The sequence below is a fragment of the Ixodes scapularis genome, unplaced genomic scaffold (genome assembly GCF_016920785.2).
Source record: "Ixodes scapularis isolate PalLabHiFi unplaced genomic scaffold, ASM1692078v2 PGA_scaffold1__304_contigs__length_218370807, whole genome shotgun sequence".
Lineage (NCBI taxonomy): Eukaryota > Metazoa > Arthropoda > Arachnida > Ixodida > Ixodidae > Ixodes > Ixodes scapularis.
Window position 1 is genome coordinate 115,647,344 of NW_024609846.1, and position 25,582 is coordinate 115,672,925.

Sequence of the window (25,582 nt, forward strand, 5' to 3'; positions counted from 1 at the left end):
GTGCTACGATTTAAAAATTCGATTATCTTAGCTTTAGGGACGGTTTCAAGAAGCTTGGGTGATATCGTTTTGCTCGGCCGCGGCCTGTTTAAGCACTTCGACAAACCAGAAGAGCCTTTCCTGCGATTCCAGAAATAGGCTAAAAATGACTAGCAACAAAAATTTGAAGCAACAAGATGTCTCAAGCGTTGTTACCGTTAGGCGTCGCTTATCTAGATGGCTTTAGCCAAACGCATACCTATCAACGACGATGTCATCGCAAGAAGCAGATACTCGAGGTATCCACGATTATATTATATCTATGCGAACCGTTTCGAGCTACGTCTAGACGCAATTTGTACTTGTTTTTTAGGAGTTGCGCGATTTTGGTGGCATGTATGGTGGATATTATTAAAAGTTTTACCGTAACCACAAAAAAAAATCTACCACGCCGTAATTTGTTCGATCGCTCTGTGACCACGAACATGAAGGACGCACATCAGCTACTGTGGCGGCGCTGAACTCAGCAACACGAAATTGAGAAGGTTTCTTTCATTGGAGGGGACTAAGGTTATTTTATTGAGAGAACGGTGACAATCTGAACTACTGGCGGCAGAAAGTCATCAAATCTGCAGACCAATGGCAAAGAGAAATTGGACCTATAGTTTGTTGCAACCAAAGATCAACAGCATGCGCTCGCTGCCTTTCGGCGTGTTTGGCTTCTCGTGCGCCGAGATGTTACCGAAGGTAGAAAGCAAACGCTAGAGGCATCTACTGTCGACCTTATGTTGCACCAGAGTATAGTTACTAAGACAATAAAAGCTAAGCACAAAATAGTTTGAGGATTGACATGTGCACGCTCCTTTATAAATTAACCAGTGATTCTATAACTGTGGCGGAGCCATTGTTGCCATCGATACTGCAACTCTTTTGATGTCTGGTTTTTAAGGGTGTGCAAATATCGGTTTGAATCGAATAGCACTGCGGCATTCATAACCTCAACAGTGGAAGGGAAAACAACGACAACCATTTTTTTTTAGCAGTGTTATACCCCATTCAAAAGACCGTAAATGTACCTTTAGCTAAGGGACCTTTATTCTCTGCGGCCAATCAATTCACGATCTTCCGCGCGTGGCGTGTGCTCGCGACCCAAGAGCACGGGCTGATTCGCCAATAGCAAAGGGACCTATGTTAAAGGTACCTTTATGTTGACCGTGTGAATGGGGTATTAAAGCTACGGACAATTAGATCTCCTCAGCCCAGCACGCTCGTCGCTTCGGAAAGCGAGCAAATCACGCGTTATAGGCAAGAACACGGAAAATGGAATAGACTACTTCCATAAAGCCCTGCATGCAACACGGCGCGCGTTGCACTCTGGGAACTAGTTGGCCAGGAAGGAGGGTGGTATGGTTTCGGTTTCGATCGACACGTCGACAAGAGATTGTTTTCTGGTCCCGAGAGCGTCATTTGTGGTCTTTAAACTAACCTAAATGGCCAGACCTTCAAGCTCTAGCATAAGCCCGAGACGCATCGCTTGTCTTAACACATGCTTGATGTATTTTTGTACTTGAGCCTTCCTGCTAGCGTTCCAATCGAGGTATGTGGACGAGCCAGTGCTGGGAGTCTCGACGCTGCGAAGCTCGGGTGCTCGGGGATCTTGCTTGTGTACGAATCAACAAGCTGTATGTATGTATGTATGAAAAACTTTATTAAAGGTATATCATGAGGGAGGTAGTTTGAGGTGGCCCGGAGGGGGCCATCTCTCACAAGCACTAGGTGGACTCCTCAGTACAGGAGCCCATTGGCGACTGCCGCGGTTCGGGCTCGGTCAACCAGGGCCTTCTGGCCCTCCAGGTCGGAGCAGTCGAGCAGGGCTGCCTCCCAGTCCTCCCGGGTGGGGTTGGGTTTTGGGACGAGGTTCGGGGTTGATTGGCATGCCCACACCATGTGGAAGATGTCCGAAGACTTCTCCGCACAGTGCGGGCATTTTCCTGTATAAGCAGGATCAAAGTGTTTTAAAACTGCCGGGCACAGCAGGGTTTTGGTGTAGAGACGGAGGAGTGTGCGTTCCTCCGCCTTTGTAAGGCCCTTACAGGGCTTAGGATAAATTGCGTGGCCGAATTGGTATAAAAAGCAACCAATAAGTATGCATACATCGAGCTCGCGCCTTTACATTAGTGTTGTTGATCAAGAAGTTTGTTTGCTTCGTGCGTCCATAGACGAAATATTACTTTTTGCAATTACTGTTTTTCTTAATGTGCCTGAGTATGCGAGGTAAAGCTCGGAGGTGCCATTGAAAAGCTCAATTTTAACACACTTCTTATCTCTTATCTGTACTGACCCGCAGCACTGCACGAAGTGAAGTCCCCACCCGCTTGCATTCCACTAATATTCAACATGCATGCGCATGTTGAATAACTTTATGCATGCGCATAAAGTTATCCTGCAATCATGTAGGCAAATTCGCGCATACAGACCGTTTTAAGAATGCAAAAGTCGAGCACTTGTGTGAAGAATGTCGCACCGTTCGCCGGAAGTGCGTCAGAAGGGCATAAACCCCTATGCGCACCGCATTGAGGTTCATGCCCGTCCGGCGCACGGTGCGACATTCTTCACACAAGTGCTCGAACGAATTCAAAGCGCATTTGACGGTTGCTAATGGCCATAATATTTGTTATGTGTTTGCTTTCTTCCTGCCTGAGTATGCCGAGATAATTTCAGGCACACCGTTCCCGGCACAGATCTCGGGCGTCAGTAAAAGCTCGTTCAAAAAGGCTTAGTGAGGAGTAGGGGACGCTTGTTAGGGCCCCCGTCGTAGCTAGCCGATCTCAACGTTTGCGAAAAGTTAATCTTCTATCAGCATAAAATTTGAGTGGGAGATATATGATGACACGAGGAAGACATCATAGTAACTTTTGTGCAGTAGTGAGGTCGAATTACGCGTAAACGCTGGCCTCAATTTTGATACCCTGTGAGCGTGCGGCTTGCTTTTCGCCCAATGAAGTGACAAGAAACGTACGTTTGGAAAACAAAATGTGTGTAAGGCTCCAGACGAACAAATTTCAGTTGTAGTTCACTGGTACTAGACGGGATTACTGACTTTGAGCTCAAAGATGCACTCGTGGGGTGGGGTGGGGTGACTAAGCCACGACTTAATACGCCTCGCAAGTGGGCTCATTTTCGTCTTCTGCGCATAAGAAAGGAAGTAGCGGTGACGTCAGAACGCCGAACTCTGATTGGCTGATCGCGACCCCCTATCTCAGCGTCGTCTGCTCCTTTGCAACGTCGTCTGCTTGCAACGTCGTCTGCGTCTGTCTTACCTTTCCCGCGACTTTCGGAGCGAACTCGACCTCGCCTTTAAGAGAGGGCAGACGAAATAACTCGAGCGGTACGTTGTTTTTGTCTAACAACTAGCAGACGCGCATCAAGGAGGGAAGTCAAAGGACTCCCTGGCGAGGTGTCCCGGGGCGCCGAGGTTTATTTGCTTAGAACCTTGGCAAGTTCCCTCCCAAATACTTTTTCCCTCCATTCGTGTGCGGCGAGACCCCTCACTCTTTAACGGCGTCGGCGGGTTGGCGCAGTTAACGTCGTCTGCTTTACGTCTGCTAGTCAAAGCGGTCAAAGCGATGGCTGCTTTACCTTTGCTGCGTCTGTCGGAGATTCATCGCTTTTTCATCGGCGAGAGTCACCGTTGCCTCGGGAAACAACGAGATAACAAGAGGAAGAAATTGACCCCTTAATCTAAAACTGAGGTCAGCAATCAAAATATTATACGGGAAGGGTTCACAAGGGTCGCGCGGGCATATTCCACTCAGCACGCCAGCCGGTCGTGGGCATACGGTTGCCGAGACGCGGAGAGCCTGCTAGGCCTAACTGCCCAGCTCGTTTGGTCGCGTTCGGTGGGATCGTGGCCGTGGGAGCTTTTCCCGGGTGTTTGTGGATCTAGCGTTCTTGTTCGTCGTGGTCTGTTTCAAGTACTTTTTACTTTTTTCTTGCTGCTTGAAGTCGGGACGCGTCAGAACCGCACGTAAAAAAATAAACGTCCGTGGGTCTTCGCGACCGCGACGTTGTCGGCCATGCTGATTTGATCGTAAGAAGTGCGTAAGACAGCTTCGGAGCTGTCGTAGGATTTTGTCGTAACCTGCGCAAAACTTACAAAAATTTCTTTTCGTGAATACGAATTTGTTCTTAAGTTTTGTCTTACGCACATTTTTGGCGTAAGATCGTTTCGTGAATCTGGCCTCTGCACTTCCGAAAGTCGCAGGAAAGGTAAGACAGACGCAGAAAACGTTGCGAGCAGACGACGTTGCAAAGGAGCAGACGACGCTCAGATAGGGGGGCGCGATCAGCCAATCAGGGTCGGCGTTCTGACGTCACCGCTACCCCCTGCGCGAGAAGCAGACGAACTTGCCCTCCGCATACTACGTTCGCATACGCACGCACAATATCCGGTGTTTTGGGAGCCAAGAAAAGTGCCCCGGTCTTCGTTTTGTATCGCTCGAGAATGAGTGTATTGTACGTTCGTGAAAAGTCAGATAATCGAAAACGCAAGCAGCGCGTTCGGTCGCGGCGTGATAGCATGAGATGAAGCTGCTCAGTCGAAACCGAAACTGAGTGGCCAACTAGTTCCCAGAGTGCACTGCGTGGTATTTCGCCGCAATGGGGCGCGTCGATTTTGGAAGAAGTCCATTGGCCAGGACCCCTTCTTTTGGAAAGGTCTATAGGGAGTATTCACTGGCGGCCATATCCGTGTGTGCTGCTGCTGAGCGCGTGCTGACGGCGAGCTTCCGGAGTCCTTTTAGAGCGCGCATTTAGCACCATCAAGGTTGCCGGTCTTAGCAGGCTATTAATGTGAGCTCGTTCTGAGCATGCACTCTAAACATCGCCCTCAAATATGGCGTTCAGTGAATACCTCCTATACTCCGTTCACTGCAGCCAAAGTTACAAGCGCGAGCTTGTCCGCGCTCCTGGCTTTTAGATACACATTTGCAGCGCGGGCGCATGCTCTGCGACAGAACGTTTCAATGCAGCAACCTCGAGCTATCGTGCCTATGTCATTGTCTACAGTCTCAGCCGGGGTCTCAACGGAGAGAGTATAAAGATTAAAAAAAAAAAAGAAAGACTTCTGGCCGCTTCCCGTTTTAGTGTCCATGCCTATGGCGGGTGATTTGCTCGCTTTCCGAAGCGATGAACATGAGCGTTCTGGGCTGAGGAGATCGCACGCTCAGCTGAGGACTTGTAAATATTGGAATGGTGTATAGGAAGTGAACGATACTGCGCTATTCAGTTCGAACCGGTATTCCCACCACTCTAGTTTTTGCACTCAACTTAGATAGAACTTAAATAGGAAAGTTTGCTTCTGAAGCACACAGCTCCCTTTTCATAACAAGATCGCGACAAAGACGTCGCTTACGAGCACTTTGTTGTTGCAGGAAGGTTCAGGCCTCACCGCCAAAACTCTGCTCTCCCATTCTAGTCGAAGGGATTACGCAACAAAATCGCCGCAAAAGCAACGTAATGTCACGTGCAAGATCCCCGAACCGTGCTTGCCCCGATAAAAAGAAAAACAAGTTCAATCATAATCGCTTATGAGTGTTCGGCGTGAATGCGAAGCCTCATTCGAACAGAGTGTCCTAAAAATAGGAGAAATTAAACTCCGAGTCGGGCTCGAGTCGGAGAGCTCTTTTTCTGTTCTCCGCTGCGAGGGAACAATAGAGGCGAATCTGGCTGCCCGCAGCTGCCCGCGACGACATCCCGCTGCGATGTTGCGCATGGCGAAGCGGCAGATCGTTTTCCAGCGGCGCTCGTGCTGAATGCGCGTCCTCGCACAGTGTCCGTCGCGGGCCGCAGCACGCGGGCCAGTGGGTAGCCCAACATACGAGAATGAAAGCAGCACCCTCCATGTGTGTCGCTAAAGCGTGCCCTACCAACGTGGGTACTTACGATGCTGTATCCGAGAACTATACTTCATTTCGCACTAAGTTGAAGAGAGAGAGAGCACTTTCAAGGTCCGAAAGACGTACAGACGCATATACAGACCGACTAAATGCGCAAAGTCACGGTACACTCTCTGCGCCTGCGCAAAGCACGCACAAGAAGGCGGAGAACGCCGTGACGCAACGCTTTCAGCGCTGCTGATTGATCCCTTCATCACGCACAGGAGGCTGCGCTGGGGAAGAAAGGACGCGTCAGGAAAACGGGGAGGGCGAGACGGGAAAGAGAGGGGGGGGGGGGGGGGGGGGGGGGGGGGAGTTGAATGGCGTAACAAAATGCGGTTGTTGGAAGTCTACAAGTCGGTTTTCTTTCGATATTTCTGCCCAATGATACCGCGGTTTTGGAAAAGCAAGACCCCAGCTCAATGTCAGTCAACATTGAGCTGGGGTCAACATACAATCAGAGTGAATGTATGTGTTTATATGTGTGCACGTTGATATGTATTTGGGGGTCAGCGCATTCTGCCACCCTTCGGAAGAGGCACTCCCAACGTGAAACGTGCGTATAAATAAGTCTGAGGTAAGAGTCGCACCGATATTTATTTAGGTATCATCTACAGTTTCTCTATCCAATGAAAGGTTCAATATTTTTGCGCTGATTTTCACCGTACTGCTAGAGGTAAGGCCGAAGCGGGCGGGGAAGCATGTTGAAGGTGAGAGCACACCCAAGTAATAAAACACATTCTGAGTACAAAAACATACTCTGTGTCCCCGCGTAACATTGTTTGGTGACAAGCAGAAATTCTCTTTATAGATAAAAATCTAAAAATATATCTGCTCGCTTATAAACTGCAATGACGATCACCGCGACAATAGATACCGGTTTGCAGACTGCTATGAAAAGCGAGACCACAATCCCTACCTGTCAGCGACAGCTGGACTGCTATATAAAAGTAGGCATATTGAGCGCTTTGTGAATTTTAGGTTATTTGTGCGATATTACATTTCTCATTGTATAATGTATAATTGCATGCTTGTAGTATCTCTGTGCATGAACGAACAATTTGCCGTTGTTCCGTCGCGCTGTGTGAAAATCGTCTCTAGTTTTGTTGTTTCATGCATTGTTTGTAAGTTGCTTACAACAGTAAAAAAGAAACGTTTTAATTTGTCCAAGTAATAATTGAAAGCACATCACTTAAAACTTCCAGCTCTTTAAGGAGAGGGGGTGCCTCACTGTCATTCGATGAACGAAGCTCTAGCAGAGCCTTGTCGGTTTTTGCTGCACTCCGTTCAGACGCTTTCTATGAATTTAGTAAGTTAGTGCGCGCCCTCACCACTCTAGGGGTACGCTTGAGTTGCCTGCTTGCAGTCGTCTCCTCTCCGGGCAGGCAGGCACCGTCGAAGCTCGTCACGTCTCAGAATCAGTCCTCTTCAAACCCACGGTGGGCTCTCTTATCCCACTCCCTTTACCGCATATCCCTACGTAGGGCTTCCTAGTCCCCAAAAGCGAAAGCCGTCAAGACCCCAGAGACGTTCATCTTCGCGTGGCGCCGCTCCCTCGATACATCTTTTCAGGTCACTGGTTCCCAAAGTCGAAGACATCCCTACAGACGCGAGTCCCGTCCCAGGCACTTTTCGGCTTTACAATGTCGGGCCACTTTGGCGCAGCAGCGTCCCTACCGACGTCTTCGTAAATTGTCAGGACCTCCCCGCTCGGCGGCCCTCAGGCGGTGCCTCTCACTCTACGTTTACATGAATACGACAGTAGCGGATCGAATCCAGTTAGGTCATCGAATTGTCCCATGTAAACGATTCGATTCGCTTGCCAAACGCATCGAATCGAGTCCGATCCGAACCGTTTGAAGGGGTTTCTTTGAGATACTCGAGCTTCGAGACCTCCATGTAAGCTCTAGCGAATCGAATCAACTGTCTGAAGGATGGAGGAAGGCGGAGAAGGGGGGAGGGGCGAAAGGCTAGGATGACCTTCAAACTCCCCCCTCCGCCTTGTGCCACCGTCCAGACCGCGTCGTCGCCGATAAAGGTCCCCCCCCCCCCCCCCCCCCCCCCCCCCCCAGAGGTCACGTGGGGTGCGCTGTAATCGTTCGACGTGAGGTGTCGCCACCGGTCGATTCGAATCCATGTAAACGCAATGGTTAAAGTGGATGCAATGCGTTAACTCGATTCGATGCGCTACTTTCGTATCCATGTAAACGCAGCCACTGTGCCCAACCCGGGCCTTAAGGCCCGTTCACACTCTTGCAACCGAGTACGACCGAAAGAGACGAGACTTGTTGAAACCTCTTAAAATTTCTTAGGACGAGAGAACACACTGGCACGCTGGCGCCATCAATGCGGTGGCCCTGGCACTGCATTTCACAAGGTTTTGCGGGACTTCCGAGGTCAAATGTGCGTAATACCTATAAGAAAGGCTCGTTTATAACGTTGACAAAAGTATTTCGAGCCAAGAAAGAAAAGATAATGCGCGAGGGAAATAGAAAATATACCGGACCGCCAAGTTTACGCTGCTACCCGATAGATGGCGCCAGTTCTAAGAGGTCGCATGTCTTACAAGACTCTCGTTACAAAGAGATTGTGCCTCAAATATACATACATACATACATACGCAAGAGTGCGAACGGGCCTTTAAATTCAAGTTTCAGTCGGCGCCCACCGCAAAGGCTCCGTTGGAAAAACACTCCCAATGCCCGGGAATTCGCACCAACACCACCAAAATGCACTAACATTTTCACGTCATCACAGAGAGATCGAGCGAAGACACAGATTGGACAGCGGGTGCTGCGTCAGCAGTTCGGCGGGTCCTCGTGCCCAAACAGCTCGTCTAAGGAGGCTCGCACTCGGGCTCGGGTCCAGTGGCTGAGTTGGTGCCAGCTGACCGTGACCACGTCCCATGGAGAGAGAGGAGGACGTTCGTGGCCCTCGATTATTCTAGATCGTGTCGGCCGGATGTGCCATGCTAAGTAGAAATCTAAAAGGGGACGTTTAAGCGCTCGACACCGGGGTATTTGCTGTCGCCACATGATTTGTACTCTCCCAGTCACAAGTCACAGTTAAGAAACAATTCGTTTCTTCTTCTGCACATTAGGGAATTTGCAGAGTTTTACCCTGCAGATAATCTACATTTAGGGGATCGGCGGCCGAGTGGGCTAGCGTGCACCAGCTCGGAGCACGTGTACCGAAAGCTCACGGTGCAGTACCCTGGGATCCTGGGTTCAATCCCCACCTATTCGATATCGATGAGCATTGTACCGGCATGCGGTCGTGTATCGCTACTGCGTGGTTCACGTTAAAGACCCCAGGCTAGCAGTTTCACTGCACTGGCGAAACTTCTCATCTGCAGTGACTAACAATGTCGCCATACTCTGGTAGACTGATATACTCCTGCTGTATAAGCAACTGGCGACTTTTTTTTAATATCAATTAACATGGGTGGTTACACCGCTTAGATTTATAGTAACTTTCTAGTGCACAGAGTACAAGCAGTCTCTCAAAATACTACCAAAATAATGTAAGTCCCGATTACCTCCTGCAAGCTTATACGCGGCAGTTTAGGACACGTGATTAGACATTTAATGTTGCAAGGGGTGTGTCGATAAAAGAGCAACTTCCGATAAGCCGGAATCAAATTGCTTATACATCCTACAAAAGACAGTCTGCATACAGACTTGAACGCGAGTCACCAGGAGATTAGTGCTTCGAATGCCGCATGGCAATGAGTTCAAGGAGAAACTTGGCACGCGGTTCGAAACACGGGTATTGTTGCGACTCGTGTTTGCAGACTGTCGTTTGTACTATATGTGAGCAGTGTGACCCTGGCTATAGCGCAATGTGCCTATTCCTGATCCCCCCACTATAGACCTTTTTTCTCAAGGGCGCCGCCATCTTGAATTCTCGTCACTTCCAGTATGGGCGGAAACATTGTTTTGCCGTCACCACGCCAATAGAATACATTTAGGATATAAGCGTAACCTTTACCCATTTTCGTTTTTCCTCCCCTCTCTTTTTTTACTATTTGCAGGTTGAAACGTTTTATTATTTTTTCGTCGCCCATACCGGATATGCCTATCAGGTGGCTGGGGACGACAGTACAGGAGAAAAGGTCTATAGGAACAACGCCACAGCAGAGTGGCAACAACGGGGAAAAGGGAAAGGCGCATCTATGCCAGTGAGAGCGGTCCCTTCGACTCGTTCCAGTCTACACGGAAGTCATCGGCTATGCGCAGACGTCCATGGTTGCGACCGAACTGATTTACGCAAGGATCGGGCGGGCGATCGGAGCGACCTGTCCGACCTCTCCCCGGAGAAGGTCGGCCATTGCGACGGTACTCAGTTTCATCTTATAGGATAGACCGCAGCTGACGCCACGAGCCATCCCGACCAATCCTGCGCTGTTAAGTATACCACGTGACTGTACTCCACGCGCGTCGCTGCGCCTTTCCCGGAGCCCACGTGACACTCTCACGGGATTAGACTGGCTTCGATGGCTCTTAACGTCCTCTGCGGTTTATTGTAAGGTGAAACGAAGTACGTCTGCCACGCAGACAGACGGAGACTGCCCTATCCTCCGTTTCCCGATCACAATGGGGTCCTCGAGTGGGCCCTTGCCTATAGAGCGGCCCGCGTCCTCTGTCATCATCCCTGCGACGTCATCATCGAGCAGACACCTTGCCCCCCGATACATCGACGACGACAGCGGCAACGCCAACCGCCGCTGCCGTTCCGCGATTCATTGTTGCGCAGCAGTCGACGATGTCGGCGAGAAGGAGCAACAATGGAGTCCACTTATTGTCACCTCGTTTACTGTCCGCGATGTGCCGCTTCATTCTTCGTTGCCCAGAACTGCGAGTGGCGCGTGCAGAATCTTTTATCCGCTTAAAAGGTGTCTTAAAACGATATCGGGTTGGAACGCTCATGACTTTCGAGAAGCGTACTGGTCCTAGTCTGGCCCAACTATACTAGTACAGATCGCCACGGATTCAGCAGCTTCTTTGTCGCGGTGAAATTGCGAGGATAAAAGGGGGCTATATCTTTCAGTTTTGCCTTCACAAAGCTTGGTGATGTAATTGTGGGATCGAAACCACCCACCAGGACGACAGTCGAGCGTGGCTCAAGGGGTTGGACAGGAGAACTGCGTGAGCACTCGACTTCGGTTCGTAACAAGCAATGCCTCGGCGGACACTCGCGTAGTTACTCGCGTCCCCCAACCACTGCGGTGCTGAGAATTGCCGAACTAACAATGCCTGGAGATTAGCACGCGTTTTCTACTTTGCCAACCCCAGCGCGTTGCTATGATTAACGTTGTGAGCATAGGATAGGCACAAGGCCATGTGGCCGCTTGTTCTGGCTTTGAGTTGAGGGAATAAATAGTGCTCCTATTTCTGACTTTTTCTTTTTTTTTTTTGCGACTGTTACCGTATAAAAAAAAAAAACGAAGGACAGTTCTTTTTTTGTTATTAACATTAGGGAGGGATTCTAAGTAGCATTTAGCGAAAGTAGAAAAATCGTTACACACGTATAAAATATTTTTCATTTGGGAGGGGCGGGGGGGGGGGGGGGGAGGAATAATAGCGCACCGCAGCTTCACGCAGAGTGGAAGCACGTGCTGCAGAACCCAGGCTAAAGCCCGGGAATCCCAAGCAGTGCACCTACCGCTCTCCATCTGTGGTCGGGCATTTTATACGGGCGTGCGGTCGTGCGTGGTACACACGAAAGACTGCAGAATTGCACTGTACCGCTACCCTCCCTCTACAGCCGAGGCCCCGCTGGCGCCATTTTGAAGCAACTGAACATTCCGCTGACTCCATATAAAAATAAACTATCTTCTTTTTACTTTGTTTATTACTCCTCCAACAAGGACTGAACCCGGCCAGTTGAAAGTGTAAATTAGAGTTTTTTTTGTTTGCTTTTCACCTCATACAACGACGTATCTATTTTTTTTTTTTTTTTACTTTACCTATCCTGCCCAGTTACTCGCAGCGAGGCAAGCACTTGTGAGGCTACCCATTCCGTTTTCTTCTCGGATTCTTAGACAGTGGATTTTGCCTGGCCGCATTTCGGTGATATCATTAGCGTGAACATTAATGTAATTTGTCGCGTTCACATTTAACGACGTCTGGTTATTTCTTATGATTCCTAGTTGCAGCAGTGCAGTCGGGCCCAAGCTTATTCCATGTGCTGCGAACTGTGTAGAAAATGTATAGGGAATTCTGAAAACGCTCGCTGTACTCTAGCTATGGTGCCTGGAGCGCGTCTTCGACTGGTGTGTTTAGCGTCCTATCCCGCCCATACATCAAAAGTGGTCCCGATGTGGCAACAAAAGACGCGAGTGTCATGCTGTTGCCTGTCGCGATCCTGGCGGTTGGCCGTAGAAGTGCTGGCGAAAAGCAGAAGCGAACGCGAGTGTCGCTGTCGTCACGGCGTCCCGTTAGGCGTCCCAACTTCCGGCTGCACTAGCTTCCGTGAGCTGTCATAGTGGAAAGCGACCTGCAGCATAACAGGCATCTGCTACATACACCATAACTCTTGGGACGCCACCAGGGTCGCGACCGGCGACAGCATGACACTTTTATGACGTCATCAGGCGGAAATCGAGGGACCACTTTTTTGGCCGCGGTAAACACACCAGTCAAAGACGCGATCCAGGCACCATACTCTAGCTGCGCACCACAACTTGTTTGCGCGGTCTCTACTGAACAGCGTGCATTGACGCCTGTTGCGTATCTCCGGGATGAGTTTAATGCATTTGTATTCTCTTTCTGAAATATATATACTGTCTGAGTCTACACTGAGTCGCAAACAAATAAGCTTGCTCCATGTTACGCAATCTGTGGTCCAGAATTCCCTTTATACGCCCCAGAATGCTCGAAAATGTTGTAACGTGGGTATCGACATTTCTCCGAACCGGCAGAACGACATTGTTGCGGCGCGCTCGGGCCATAACCGCCAATACTGTCACATATCAAAGCGTGACTCCCACCGAGGAAATACCCTATTGGATTTGTGGGTCAGTAACTCTCGCAAAGCTATACCGCAAAATTACGGGTCAATCCGACGAAACCACATATATGCGAAGTCGATTGCATATACTATATACTTTGTTTCGTTTTAACTCGAAGCCCGGCCGTCGCTACGACCGATGAGCCCAGTCAAGCAGCGTCAAGTACTCAACGTCACCGAGTCCGTCATCTTTCTTCGCGTCTGCTGTCATCCGCTAAGCCAATCGGGCGGGTGGGAAGACGCCATGGCCTCGCGCTTTTAGTTTATTTGTTCGCGCTTGCTCGTTCCTTTTTTATTTGTTGATTGCGTTCTGACACGGCGAGCAAGCATTACAAGAAGCCGCTTTAACGCATCGAGACACGAGGAGGGGCACGCCAATCCACACGCAAGCAACATAAAGAACGAGCGATGACGAGGCAGCGCGCGTTTCATCGATTAAGATCGGGGGGGAGAGACAAAAACGCGTGGTCGCATTTGGAGTGTAAACAAATGCACGCTGTGCGCGAAGAGCAGACGATCTTGTAGACCGCATGGTGAAACGAAGTTGAGCTATGCATATAGGTATGTATTATACGATGTTTATCACTGACGTAATTTCGTGCACCATTTTGTTGTTGTAAGCAGTTTGGCGTGTGCCGGAGGCGAGTACTCCAAGGATTTACATGACCCCTCATATGCGTAGAGCACAGAACCTTATGTCTTACCACGCTGACATCTCCTCAGCAGGTTGCGTTCAGTGGCGTGGACATGAATAGTTTTCGGGGGGAGGTGCTGAGGTGGCTGGGATGTCCATGGCTTCAGGTGCGGATGGGGGAAGGAGGGTTAAGATGCATGTGTATAGGGTCGGATTTCGGGGGGGGGGGGGGGGGGGGGGGAAGCCTTATAAGCTCCCCCCCCCCCTTTAACTCTGCCCCTGGTCGCGCTGTAATCCCTCAAATAAGTAAATTTGTTTGAAAAAATAAACTTGCAACAAAAGAGTGGATTGACGTCATGTGAAAACGCCCTATAGGTATACCAAACGGGAAACAACAATCCGTCAAACGCGAGTTGCGGTGTGCGGTTGCCGCGACGATAATACATAAGTCACGCTATCGAACGAAGAACGAATGCGCGCACAATGACCCGCAGTTTGAGCGTCGTCGACGGTTGCAACGTCGAAAGGAAGGCGTTCGGCTCAGGTGCCGTGTAGCGCGCCTGCGCCGACGCTAGTTCTGCTTCCGGAGATTGCGAAGTGGGCTTCACGCAGCGCGGTCGCCCAACAGGTCGCCGCACACACCCACACGAGCGTGCGCAAGCGCGCCGAACAATGCCCCTCTCATGACTGACTAGAGACGCGTGGCATACCTGGGGCGGATCGCGCGACCGTGGGGCCCGTCACGTGATTCAGCCGGCGGCGACGGTCTGAGTGCGCGGACGGGTTGTTTCATCCCCGCTCGAGAGATAAGGGCACGGTCGCCGCAGAAAACGGGTTGGGACAATGCGAACCGCAAGTTCGTCTGCTTCTTGCGTAGGGATTGCGATGACGTCAGAACGCCGAGCTCTGATCGGCTCTGATGGGACGGATAATGGGTAGACTTCAAGGCAGCTAGCATTGAGGTCTACCCATTAAGCGCGAGACACATGCGCGAAAAATCCATCCGATCCGACGTCCGATCCGGCAGTACGACTGCCTGATCCGAAAAATTTGGTCGCTTCAAGGGGTGTCCAAACAGGACACTACAAAACCCGCGACTCCGGCAAATCGTGCCGCGCGCCGCGATCCGCTTCCGGCCGTCGGAGGGAAATTTCCCTCCGTCAATTCTTCCCGGGGGGAAACTTCCCTCCGTCAAATCTCCCCCTCGCTTCCTCCACGGCGGCCTAGCTCTGCTTATCACGTGGGTCCGGAGAGCCACTCACACGCTCTGTTGGCTGTCGGTCAATTGCTCAAGGCCTCCGCTCACAATACGGAACCGCATCGGGCGCCATCCCGACGAAAGTGAATCTCGACAAAGAAAGCAGATCCGAGGCGGGCGAAACGCACCCTTCGACGCAGGAATGTCCCAAATCCACCCAAAGCCGGACCTCCTTGGCCTTCGAGCCGAGGCGACGGCGGTACGCGAGGGCGTTGGCGAGGTGAGACAGCCGCAGGTGGCGTGTGACGTCAATCTGAAGAGGAGAGCAGTCGTGATCGTAAAAATTTTCACGACTCCTGCAAACATTTTCACGACTGCGACAGACCGTAAAAATAGAAGCGTCCGCTTCAATTTTCACGATTTGTCGGAGCCGCGGGTTTTGTAGTGTCCTGTTTGGACACCCCTTCAGACGTCGGATCGGCGATCCGGCGTGCGTCCAACGTGCCAGATAGTTTCGCACGGCGGACGGATTGTCGGATGCGTCGAGCCAATGACAGCGCAGCTAGCGCGAACGTCATGATGACGTACTGGGTATGGCGGGACGAACAAGAAAACGGGACGGGCGACGGGAAGCCGGACGCGTGGATCCCGCTGACCCATTCGAGAAAGATGGCCCCGGCAAAGAAGGCACGGGCTAACGAGAACGAGCTTCTAACTTCGCTCTTGTAAGCTATACCGTCAATCTGGGACCAGAGATATGTGAACGCGGACCTCCGCTGGGGCGCTTGGATCTCATGGGCGGAGCCGAACGGATCGTCGTGTCGTATCGACTGTCGGATCGGACGTCGGATCGGACGAATCTGCCGTCCATGTGTCTCGCGCTTTATCCGTCCAATCCGAGCCAATCAGAGCTCGGCGTTCTGACGTCACCGCAAGCAGACGACTTTGCGCTGCGCATACCGCCTATATACAAGGGCTGGGTCATTCCCCCAAAGCGTCATTACTACTAGGGAGACCACGCAGCACCGCCTGTCTTGCGTCAGCGTCGCCGCGAACGCGTCTTGCAGCATCTCACAACGAGTGCAACGCTGTAGCACACAGCGACGCCTAGACGGACGCGTCTGTTACTTCAGCGTACTTGCCGCTTGGTGCGGGGTGTAGGGCCACGAAAGATGACGTCATGCGCAAACCTCGACTTCTAGGTGGTATTGGTTGGAAGTGGAGGGCGCACCGGACCGACTTCGGTTTCGCCAGAACTTGTGGGGATGTCGCGAAACGTACCGTGGTTCTAGTTCTCAAAGGTTCGACGGGTTCTAACTTTTCGACTTGGAGTTCGAGAAAAGTTCGACTAAAGTTCGACCTTTGTGCGCATCCGTAGAAATTTAAAACGAGCTGATGCCACCTGCCAGAGGGAAAGTGCAATATTTATTGCATATATTGTTTCAGTGTTTTGCATTATTAAACTAAATAAAGCGCTAAAATACCTACCCATGCTAGCTTTTACGTTGCGTAGACTCTATATTCATTTTGTATAATATAATGTAAGCTACTTTATAAATAATGGGTGCTCCTCAAAATGCGACATTTTTGTGTGTAAAAGTCGGGCACCACTCTCCGCAAAACGAACTTCGTCAAATTTCGCTCAAATTCGGAAGGTTTGCCAAACCAGTCGAACCTAGAGATTCAACAAACTGAGTTCGCAGCAACCCTACTCAGAAGTCAGCGAGCGCAGTCGACGCCACGGGCCTGAGGGAAAGATCAAGCAACGCCGAAGCGCAGGTTCCCGGCTTTTGCCATCGTCTTTATCTTCGCGTGTTAAGGCCCGTTCACACTCTTGCAACCGAGTGCGACCGAGAGAGACCAAACCGGTTTTTAAGCCTTTTGCGATCTCTTAGGACCAGCTCCACTCAGTGCATCCGGTCCCAAGAAGTCTTTCTCGGTCGTACTCGGTTGCAAGAGTGTGAACGCGCCTTTATCATCGGTTAATCCAATCGATTTCAATCGAGCGCAGACAGTGCGACATTAGCGTGCATTTTTAGTCTGTGTTGCGTATGCTTTGATTGCGTGTCTCTTAGCTAGGGTGGAGAGAAAGAATAAAAATGATCAAAACGAAATTTAAATTACGTCGATTTTAGTGTTGTGATTAATTTCGGATCTAACACGAAAAACGACACTCTGGAGAATAATTATTATTAATATATGAAGTCTCCGCCATGCAATACTTCCGATGAAAACAATTACCTTTGACTTTGACCAAAGAATATATAGCCATCATCTTCTTACATAAACTTTCCTGTAAAAACTCAAATAAAATCTTACAAAAAAAGAAAACTCTGGAAAATAGTTATTTTTAGCAAATATAGTATACAGTTTATAGTTTACCTTGAGTGGTTAGCACTCTATGTGCAGTCTCGGTTAAGGCAAAGCCAAAGTCACATTTGTTGTTGGGTGTTTAGACATTGTGCGGTTACTTTACCACAGGATATTTAGACATTGTGCAGTTATCAGACGACCATTGAGGCTAACTGCCTTTCGGCTGTATAAACATGCACAAGACATTACGTAGTTACTCTGCCAGAGCTTTTGGCTACATTGTTTCGCACTGTATCGGAAAAATTCTACAACTACGGTAAGACCGCCACCCTGGGGACTTTAACGTGAATTACGAAGTAGTTATGCACGGTCACTCGCCGGTATGATGACCATCAAGGTTGAAACGTGCAACGGTGAGAACCTGCGGACCCCCCAACTGTCTCAAGGGGTCGTTCGCGGACCCCCATTATATATGTACGTTCATATAACCACAACGGGTTGCGTATATCGTGGAACGGACGTCGCCGTAACTCGAGAACTCGAGGAAAGTTGAAGTCACCAGTCCTGCTGAATATAAATCACGTTCATTGTATCGGGCATGCTGCAGACAAGCACAGGAAGACTGGTCTCGCGTGAAAATGGCGACACATACCTGAGCGCTTTCTGCAAGATAGGCGGTAACAAAAAGCTCGAGGTATACCTAAGCACTTCTTATGAGTAGTGAATGCGAAAGCATGCAAGCCGCTCGTCCGCTCCCTTTTTCGTCTGCTGCGTACTTTTCGTCACCGGTCGGCGCGTGTGCTCCCCTGGGCACAGTGACCTTGGACGCTCCGTGCCCGGGGGAGCAACGGTGCGCCGATGGACACGCAGCGCAATGGGGTGAGCGGTTGTGGAAACTGACGAGCGCAGCGGCCAATGGGAGCGCCGTCGATGCGCGCCAGCCAGTGGAACCGAAGGATCGGGGAAACTAGATGCCGTTTTCGCGCTTCAAACTGATGACGTCAGCTCGCTTCATGAGACAGTTAATCCTTTCGCATTAAAACCCACTCACAACTACAGAAACCAAGAAGAGCGCAATGCGACTCGTGAGAAGTTGAGCTCTATTGCAGCCGAAAAGACGTTCGTCCTGAGAATTAGAACCCTCTTTAGTTATCTCCAGATCATTGCGGATCCCCACGAATGTCACCGCGGGCTCTTTGGTGTACGAGGCTCGTTACAACCACGGTGTATGATACACCGCGCGAGACAGGCGGACTTTGTGCTATACAAGCGTATGCAAAACAGACTGACCTAATGCCCTTATAAAAATAATAAAATTTGGCCATAGGCGGCGTTGTCTGCCACTAATTCCGTGTTGCATCGGGATTCGTGCGCTTTACTTTCTACGTGCTCTGTGCGGTCCCTTCAAACTTGCTTCCAGATATGGTTTCTGTTCGGCTGCTACGCGAGTACGGGTCGCACCTGCTACGCGACGCAGCGTAACCTTAGCACTAGAAGTTTGCCAGTGCTTTGTGTGGGACCCAGCAGAACGTGACATTACTCTGCCTTTTACAGAAGTTGGCAGAGGAAAGAGCCTTGTAGGTTTTTATCCAGGTGCGAAAGATCTCAAGGCGAGCTAAGTGCCACAGACTTGCGTCATGTGTAAGCGATCGAGTGCTGTATGTTTTGGTCATTTTGTTTTTCTTTCGTGAAGCGCGCTCCCCAATGTACGAGAGAGCTCGCTGAGTACGAAGTTCGTGGTTCTCGAGGCTGGTATTTATTAAAGCCCCTTCATGTTTCAAAAGTAGCGCAAGGTGCGTCGATGCACGAGGCACGTGCAACGTGCAGCCCTTGGGAAGATCATGGCGGGACAACGCAGCACTGAGCTACAGTGTAACTGAGCTACATTTCAGACGCCAAGTTCTTCGCTGAAGGGGCGCGCGGTACGTGCCTCGAGCATTTCTTCAACACTGAATGGCGCCACTCTTCGCAGGATAGAGGGGCTTTAGTATTTATACAGCCCCAGCGCCGAGAGAATTCTAGCAACCGACTCCCTATTCCTCATGGCCTCGTGGAGGCACGGCTGAGAGGCACCGGGCCGTTTACGGCATCGAATGGCGGCCTAGCAGCGCGGAAGACAAGGGCCACCAAGCTAAGCAAGCATCATCCATTGTGCGAGTCTCAAAGCGTGTGCGCGGGGGGGGGGGGGGGGGGGGGGGGGTTAGAGTATAACTATTAAACAAAATGTTTTACTTCACCAATGTGAACTTATTTGTCGCCTTCGAGAAGGAAAACCTCTAACGGCTGGCAACATATTTAGAGCGATATTATAGCGATAGTTGTTAGTGGGACACTTCGCGATTTTACACCGTCGACCGCACTCCATATCCACGCAGGCCAATATCAGCACTCCGCCAAAACATTCCAAGTGCCGCTGATAACAAGATAACAAACAAACAAGATAACACACATGGTCAGTAAAACAGTCCCCACCGGGCAATCTGGCAGTGCACTGGGATACAAGCCCATTTTATCCAGAATTAGCACAAACAACAATTCTCCGGAGATACGCAGATAAAACAGCCTCAGAATTTTTCGATGCATTCTGTACCAGAAAGCAAGAGGAGAGCAAGTCCGTTAGTTCCTCGTCAACGCACCTGACAGATACAGTTTTATTTTCTAAACGAATATCCAGAAAGATGTTATTAATAGCGTTTGCTTGTTTCAATAAACCTCCATTTGAGAGCGCACTTCCGTCTTCTCTACATTTTTGTGCCTGTTTACTCGGCGCTTTTCGTTTAGCACGTGTAACGTGCTAAGCTAAGAGTAGCGAGCCAAAGAGAGGTACGAAAACACGCTTCCCTCTTACGCCGACAGCTGAAATGCTCTCTACTGGATGCAGCCTAGTTGGCTCCAAAACGCTATCGAATTTTCGTCCGGTGTGTTACTCGGTTTAATACGAAACGGCCTATGCGGACTCTATGGTTGGTACGCGCCCGCACCTTTACCGTTCATTCAGTCCTCCTGCTCTGGAATGACACCTTACCACCTTCGACGTCACACCTCACCTGTCGCTGTGTGTCACCGTACGGTTTGCGTAAGTGTTTACATTTTTTTTTAACTTCCGATGTAGCTTGTTTAACGGCTACTTAAGTTTTCTTGTCCTTTCTGGTACTAAACGTTTATGACATAAGCAGACAAACAAACATTTCGCTCTATTCGTCTGCCAAAGTGAGGAATCATGAACAATTTTTTTTACTCTTAGGCTATAAGCGCTCGGATGGAACTCTTCAAACTCATGAATATTTAAATTGGTATAGGTTACTGTACACAAGTGCTATTTTTCACACAAAAGGAATTGTCGAGGCTTGCATGCCGTACCTCGTCAATGAAGAGTCATTTCAGTCGAGATCGCTGGAGCCTATAGTGAAAAGGAAGACGCGTTACAATGGCACTAGGGGCCCAAGAGAACACAGTAAATAAGCAATCAAAGCGAACATAGTAAATAAGCATAAACACGAACACAAACATAGTAAATCAGCAATACAAAATTCACAACAGCCGATTGACGCCTGAGACACGGAGCGCGGCATTGGAAAGTTTGAATTAACTCAAAGTGATGAAGTCTCTAGAGAGAAAATAAAAATTGATTTGCCGCCAACTTCTTGTAAGGGCCTTGTCACAATGAAGAAACACGGCGGCGACAGCAACACAACATCTTCATTAACATTTGGTCAACTTTGTTCTCAGTCGCCCTGTTGCCTGACAAACCTGTGACATCTCGGGAACATCAGTACAAGACAGGCGACAGAAGCCATGTTGCCTCGGTATGACAGCTTTCAGCAACAAAAAAAAAAGCAAAAAAGGCCTGGAAAACGCTATTTAACAATAATTAAGGCTGGCTTGTAACTAAAATAATATAATTAATGTTTTTAACTGCTTAATTATGGAAACCGGTTGTCAAAATGGTCACAACTACGTTCGTAAACGTTCAGACGGTTGTTAAAATTAGAGCTGCCGAAAGACCAGCTCACATTACTGCTAGTGAAAAATAGAATGGCGTACCTATACTCACCCGTTGATAAAATGCAATAAAAATCATCCACTAAAGCAAGTGATTCAAAGATCGAAGCATGAAAACGAGCGCTCTGATTATGATTGTGTACGCTTGGAACTTGAAGACAGCCGCTGTCAGACACCGGAATTGTTTCAAAACTCCCCAGGACGTTTTGAGAAATGAAACGAGCACACCGCAGGCAGTAAAGGCAAATAGACAGCGTTGAAAAATATTTATTCTACCGATCATTATAAAGGCCGATCGTGCCGGTGTCGCAGTCGGTTCAGCTCAACACCACGCTTCAAAAGACACTTTGGGGTACTACCGGTGCTAACTCAATTCCACCTAAAAATAGGAATTGCATGACAGAACCAGACAGAAACACTTTATAGAGTTTCGTAAATCACGAACATATAGCAGCGATCTCATAGCTGCTTTGTCAGCGAATGAAGAACGATTTTGATAAAATCCCTCCGTTAACAGTTCACATGAAACCCGTTTGCCATGGCTGCGCATCATTACAGCGGGGTGTAAGGCGAAGCTTGCCTCAAGGAACGTTCTATTTTCGGGTGCTGTCGGCTTTACACTTACACTAACTTACGAAATATTTAGTGAGTGGAACCGGAACCGGTAGGTCACTCCAATACTTGTAAGATCAGCTAAACACTGATGCAGGCTGAAAAAAAAAAAAGAAAAAAGAGCAGGACAAGCTTTTGTTGGGTGCCCTCCACACTTTCCACTTTACCTGCGCGAACACCGGAAAAGAGGCGAGACGAGGCAAGGAGGGACTCGCCTCTTCTCCAGCCTTCGCTCTGCTAAAGAAGAGGAAAGGGCGGAGGGCATCGCGGAAGGACCTTGCCCTACTTTTCTGAACCTGCAACAGGGTATTGGCCACGTGCGCGATCAAAAGCGTCGCTGTGGTCGGCCTTCCACGATTGGCCGAATGCTGACTCAGAAAGAAGAGTAATGTAAGAACTTCGATTTTGACGGTGTTGGCAGTGTTGGTTTCAGAGCGCTATGATTTCAATCTTCCACCATGCTAATAACAAACACCATCGAACTTGTTTGTTCGCGAGATAATGACGTCACGATAGGGAACCACAGGAGGGCGCCCCCACAACATCTCGCGCTAACAGCTAATCATGCAAGTATTGGAGTGGCTGACCGGTTCCAGCTCCACTCACTAAATACTTCGTAAGTTGCCGTAAACTTTTAGGGAATACAACTTTAACTTAGTTGTTGTTCGAGCAACTTACTTGTAACATATGGTTTGTAGCCTACATGTTCAATTGTCTCAGGAATTACCTTACACTTACAAGTTAATATATACACTTCCCATTGTTTCAGAATCATAAAATAAATGAAAATGTTTAAAAAAAAAAAGGTTCTACCTTGACAAGATTGCTGACCGGACGACAGGTCTAATTGGCGCGAATGTCCTTTGAGAAGCAGAGAAATATATCAACGAAGCTCCTGAAAAATGACTCAGCCAAGAACTAAGTATCTTGTCATGTCACATGAAAATTTTGAACGTGCGCAGCAATCTTTATTTGAACTTTTCAGTCAAATCCGAGATAGATGCCTCATGCACCCCTAAAGCAAAGGGGGGGGGGGGGGGGGGGGGGGGGAGAGACTCCGTTAAAACCATAAGAATTCGTCTAACACCACGTTGTTGGAGTTTTACGAGCGAAAGAAGGGTCATATGAGTCATAAACAAAACACGTAAGAAACTCGCATGTCCACATGCCTTATGTCACACTCAATCTCAAGGAAGACTCGCAGCATGTCTACGAGAATCACACGAAAGGCGTTGTGCGCAGATATCCAAGATTGTCAATATGGGTGCCGTTAAAGAACTTCTGGGAGGGGCTCCGGTGGGCTTTGCACATAGGCTTGTTTGCTCGTGGATTAAATTTTCGGGGTGTCGAACTGAGCCCGGGGGGGGGGGGGGGGGGGGGGGATGTATGAGTCGCTGGCGACTGACAGACCGCAAGATAAAGTTTACAAATCAAACGAATGTTTTCGCCTTTTCAAAACAGGTAGACAAGTGTTACCTTGTCTCATATGTTGGTTTCATTGATCGCGCCTCTAGGCATGTAGCTATGCTAGTCCCGGTTGAAAGCAAGACACGCCACTTTCCCAAGCGCACGCGAAGTGAAAAAAAAAAAGAAGAAAAAGACAAACAGTAAGGGGCCGATCCCTTCGGTCCCCATTTCTTCGTGGGACCCATCACGGCTGCCCGAGCCCACTCGACATTGCGGAGCCGTCCGGCACAGAGATCCGCGTTCCCTGAAACGCGCGCCTGTCACGTCTCGCCCCGACACGTCCACGATAAGGGCACAAGGGGGCGAGCCGCGGCGGCCTCTCGAAGAGCTGCACGGCGGTGGGAACGTCGCCGCGCCCGAGGACCCTTATCGGGGCAGTCCGCGGGCTGCTGCCAAAGCTCGGTAGCGACGAGTCACCCGCGCACTCAGACAGCCACTCGAGACGAAAACCTCCAGGGAGAACACACGCTCGCACGTGCCCCCGCGTTGCACCCTCCACGAGAAGCCGCTCGTCGATAAAGCTCGGTGCCGTATCTGGGCTTCCAAAGACGGCGCGACATCAGCGCGTGTTGAGGTCCAAGAGACGCGGAGGACTTCGACCTGACCTACCGCGCAATCGGTTCCCGATACCGAAAACCTAGAAGCGTGCTTTCCGAGATCACGCTTGCTTGCGGACGCTGTCCGGAGTCTCATTGGTGGGATGGGAGTTTTAGCTTGTTTCCTTTAGCGGGCGGTGGGCCGTGGAAGCGGCATTATACGTAGAGACCTCTTGGGAGGAGAGACTGGCCGACTCCAACCAACACCACCTAAAGGAGAAGCCCAGCACAAATAGTGCGAAAACGCGGGTTTTCGCGCTATTTATTTTTTATGAGCTAACATGAGAGCTGTGAACGCCGAGTGATTTAAAGAACCAATCTTAGAACGCAGGAAAATTAATATAACCTAATATTATTGTAGTGAAATACAAGAAAGTGATATCTTGAGGCAGATGTGTTATTTTTTCAAGCGATAAACTGGGTGGTGTGATTATTTCTGAACGACATGGGAGTTGTATAAAAAAAGATTCCCTATGAAATGGCAATAATCGAGGTAGTAGGTCCAGACAAAATGAACTAAAGTAACAATTGAATAAATGATGCAGAGGCATTCATGTCATTTAATTTTATTCACCTCAAAGACATCCAAAGACGCATTACATACGGGGGTATTCAAAAATAAAAGACAAAAAAAGTAATAAACATAAAAATAGACACTAACAAAAAAAGTCACACACACACACACACAAACGCTTATTAGCAGGTTATTGTTATTATGCAGTTTTACAAATCAAGGTTCAGTTGCACAAATTGATGGACTTCTTTTTAAATGAAAAGGGGATATCTCTCAGTTACAATATGGTCAGGTAGTTTGTTACAGTCAGTGTTGCAAAGTACTAAGGAAGAAAAGAGGAAAGTGTAAGTATGGCACTGAAATGGTTCAATCTTGCAGGAATTATCTAATATGAATGATATAAAATTGGCAGCCCAGCACTAAATAGATTGAAAATTGGAATCGCAGTAATATAAATCTTCAAAAAAACAAAATCGGGCTATTTTTTGTCTTCTTTCTAGATTAGGAAGAATTATGGCTATCTTTTAAAGCGGAGACACTAGTTTCGGATGAATAATCACTACATATAAATCTGTCTGCTTTGTTATGAAGATTCGAGCCTCAAGATTTTGTAACTTAGGAGCGGATTCCAAATTATGCTTGCATATTCTAACGTTGGGAGGATAAATGTTTTGTATGCGAATAGTTTTGTCTTGATGGGAACTAGTTCCCTACTGAAAAATCTCATTTGTATGAGGAATTTCTGTGTGCAATACACATATGAATCATACAAGATATATAAGAGCCCTATGAGAAACATATAAGAACTATATAAGAACTTATAAGAAACCTGTAAGAAGTTTCTTATGTATCTCATATAGTTATCATATAGTTTTTATATGGTTATTATATATCTTGTATGATTCATGTATTTATTGAACACGAGAATTTTCTCATACAAATGGCTTTTTCCCAAACCAAGTGTTTTTAGTGCTCTATTTTTCATTTGCTCAATGCATGATAATGCGTCTGTAAAATACACGCCCAAATACTTGTACGACAATGGTTGTTCTAGTGGTTGGGAAAGTAACGAGTACTGGGTTAGTGTTTTAGTGGAGACTTAGTTATGGACATCTCTTTGCATTTATATGTGTTAATGATCATCTGCCATAGGGAACACCATGATGATATCGTATCTAAATCGTCTTGGAAAATATTGTGATCACTATAGGTATATTAATTTTCCGGTAAATAACTCAAGCATCAGCGAAAAGTCTAATTGTCGATTTAATTCATGATGGTAGGTCATTGATATATATTAGAAACAATAAAGGCCCGAGT